This window comes from Saccostrea cucullata, unplaced genomic scaffold, assembly GCF_032062105.1.
Source record: "Saccostrea cucullata isolate Sc308-1 unplaced genomic scaffold, CSIRO_AGI_Scuc_v1 ctg17840, whole genome shotgun sequence".
NCBI lineage: Eukaryota > Metazoa > Mollusca > Bivalvia > Ostreida > Ostreidae > Saccostrea > Saccostrea cuccullata.
Window position 1 is genome coordinate 7,438 of NW_026930028.1, and position 3,600 is coordinate 11,037.

General features: G+C 35.2%; 1 long non-coding RNA gene across 1 annotated transcript; it reads left to right on the forward strand.

The window, feature by feature from the left end:
- Positions 1-206: 206 nt before the first annotated feature.
- Positions 207-2,766, forward strand: LOC134282758 (uncharacterized). The gene is made up of 3 exons (XR_009995348.1): positions 207-325; positions 1,715-1,862; positions 2,438-2,766. It is a non-coding gene; the product is annotated as an uncharacterized LOC134282758 (long non-coding RNA).
- Positions 2,767-3,600: the final 834 nt, after the last annotated feature.

A 3,600-nucleotide genomic window follows, 5' to 3' on the forward strand; every position in this document is an offset into this window, starting at 1 on the left:
TAAGAAACATACAAATCAATAGAAAATCATTATATATTACGAAGCATTCAAAATTTTTTTTCACATACTTAGACGTTTAAACAAAGATAGTAAAGAGTGCAGTCACCTATGCAAGCTATGCAGCTTGCATGTTGCAGACGACGCTGTGCCGTGTGCGTTAGATCTGTAGTATCTGTGCGACTGTCCCGTGGTACGACCTACTGACAAGGTGACGTCATATAGGAATGAGAGCACCAAATCCCCGGATGCACACATGGCTTTGTTTGTTATGGAACATTAAACAGAATACTGAATGGGTAGGCGTTACGCCATTGGCTGAAATCAGGTATTTAATTGTTTTCATTTTAAAGTAAAATTAATGACCTTTGAAATAAATGATGGGATGAGGGAATATTACAGAAACTATAGAAATACCAGGGAAGATTTTAGGAGTGGGGGTTGATTTTTTATGCCGCGTGTTATTTACTGCGAATCTCTATAAGTTGAAAATAACTGCAATTTTGACCTATAAACGCCATGGGACCATATATTTTTTTCAGTATTTTTTGTTAAGGCTTAGAACAAAGTTTGAAATGATGCTAAAGATTTTTCTGAAATTGTCATAGTAAAGTACTGAGAGGGCCTAAGGTTTGTATGGAGTTCTATGGGAAAATAATTCGTGGTCTTTTCCCTATAGAGACCCTAATTTTTACACTTTAAAGTGATTTGAAAGTCATGAAATGTTATTTTTTGCTAATTATTTGAAGATTGATGACATTTCGAGAGAAAATTTAGCAAAAATTTGAATTAGTTTACTGCGGTAATGGGGTTAGTGGTGATTTTGGTCTATTAAAGAGAGGAGGGGGGGGGGGGTAAGAGAAGATAGAAATTAGTAAAGTCCTGTACAGTTGACATGGTCAAAGGAGGAAGGTAAGTTAAGAAAATGTATTAGATTGTTCTTAAGATGAATGATTGTATGTATGCATAGATTTATGTATGTATTTTGCATGTACATGTGACTGTGTATTTATTATGTTTTGCTCTATCTGTGTATATTATGGCAGTGTAGGACAGTGACCTGGTGTTCATTTTTTTTAGTTTCTTAGACTTTTGCACTTTTGGCATTTTTTCAAATAATTAAGGTGGCACATAAAAGGAATTTTTGTGATGGACAAGTGAAAGGAGGACATTTTCTGTCTTGTCATCTCATGTTTGGTAGTGTATGTGTTCCTCTGGATTGCCCCCCCCCCTTTCTTGGCTGCAGGGTGACCAGTTTGTAGTTTTGTTGTTTCTATGTTGTAGCTACACAAAGGTCTATGTTTTCTCTTTTTCGCTCTTTGTAGTTTCATCAGAATTACTCGCTTCGACTCACTTTCTAATGGTTTCTAGTTTTTGTACTTAGAGTTACTTCCCTTAGACCTGCTGACCAGACAGGTAGAATTTCAACATGATGATATCTTAACAGTTGTGATCTTTGGCTTCTGATTTTTTTTCATAAATTATTGTAATGACCTTGAACTGCATGTATGACATTTGACCTTTATTATATTTACATGTAATATTATGTAATATTGAAAAAACATGTATTCCACCCTTGGCGGATCCATTTTTCATACATTTAGCTATGTAGAAGACATGTAATTAAGGAAATTTTTAGAAAACTTGAAAAATATTGTTGTTTCTTTCATGATTTATGCTTAATTTGACTAATTTTATTGATTTATTTTCATTTAAGCACTTTAGAGGAATTTCATCTTTCAGCTTTCTTGGCCCCGGGAGTGTTCGGTCTCTGATCAGCAGGGGCATTTTCTCTATATAAGAAGAAAATGGAGACTCCCTACCCACCCGATGTATTTTGTCGGACAGTTTTCTGTACATTGCAGGTAAATTTTTTATTTATTAACTTTCCAGCCTCTTATTGTATAGTACATTTTGGGGGTTGAAGTCAGTTTTGGCTTTTCTTTAATTTTTAAAAAAATTATTTAAATTCTCCTTTTCTTAGCATGAAATTCAAAAAGTAGCTTCTGATTGTAATGTATAAGACTACAGACATTGAACTTTGATTTGTTATCAAAAGGATTGATTTAAACTTGTCTAAATTAATTGTAAACAAAAATAAAAGGGGGCACCTGCTATTTCTTTAAGTGTTTTTCACTGGGGGGTGGGGAAACTTTTTTGTACATACTTAAGCAATAGGAGGGATTAGATAAGAATCAATTAGTATATCAGAGTCTTAAATAATTTACTTTGCATAAGCATAAAAAAATTCTATATCAGTCTTTTTAAAACCTTTGAATTTTGCTTAATTAACTATGATTTATCCAATTTTGGAGCTTTTTACCTAATTCTGGGTAGAATCCACCCTTATGAAATTATTGACTCAATTTTGACTGAATATCACTTTATTAACATTAAAACACAAAAACAATTCATTGTACAAATATTTTATTTATTACAGTCACCAATATATCCAAATATCATCACCGGCCCAGACGTCATTCACTCCTTTGAACTGTGGTGGTAGCAGTAAGGTGTCATCATTTGAGATGGTCACAGTATCCAATACACTGAAGTCACAGGACTCAAATTTCATACATGTTCACAGGTAGGTGTATAGTCTTTGAAATTACCACAATTGACTAATTCTGGGACAGGTAAGTATGTAAGTATAGGAATGAGAGCACCAAATCCCCGGATGCACACATGGCTTTGTTTGTTATGGAACATTAAACAGAATACTGAATGGGTAGGCGTTACGCCATTGGCTGAAATCAGGTATTTAATTGTTTTCATTTTAAAGTAAAATTAATGACCTTTGAAATAAATGATGGGATGAGGGAATATTACAGAAACTATAGAAATACCAGGGAAGATTTTAGGAGTGGGGGTTGATTTTTTATGCCGCGTGTTATTTACTGCGAATCTCTATAAGTTGAAAATAACTGCAATTTTGACCTATAAACGCCATGGGACCATATATTTTTTTCAGTATTTTTTGTTAAGGCTTAGAACAAAGTTTGAAATGATGCTAAAGATTTTTCTGAAATTGTCATAGTAAAGTACTGAGAGGGCCTAAGGTTTGTATGGAGTTCTATGGGAAAATAATTAGTGGTCTTTTCCCAAGATGGCGGGACAGTCGCACGGGCCTCTTTCTCCACGACGATGGCCGAGAGACCAGACGTGAGAAGTTGGTGAGTCTATCCCCCGGGCCAGGACCCACTCGACAGAGAGTTGTATTTTAAACTATATAGATATAATAAACCGTTGTCACATTACCTTGGGGTTCACTTTACTGGCGCCCAATTCGCGGGGCCCGGTGCTTTAGATTCCCGTACTTCTGTCAAACTTAGGTTTTTTTTTGGCCATCACCCCAGCCGCCATTTTTGTTGCAGAATGCGCGGGTGATTTTTGTGTACCTTTTTTTTTTTTGCAATCGAATTTTGATTTGAATCAATTGTAATTAATTTGTATCTGCATTTATAGCAAGTGATTATTATTGCTGTGATTTATTTGACATTTATGTTGTGCATTTTCACATTGCATGGATATTTCTCTGGAGGAAGCCGCGTCGGCATTAGGTCTGGGAGGTATCCCGGCTGTCACGTGGGCAAATGTCATTCC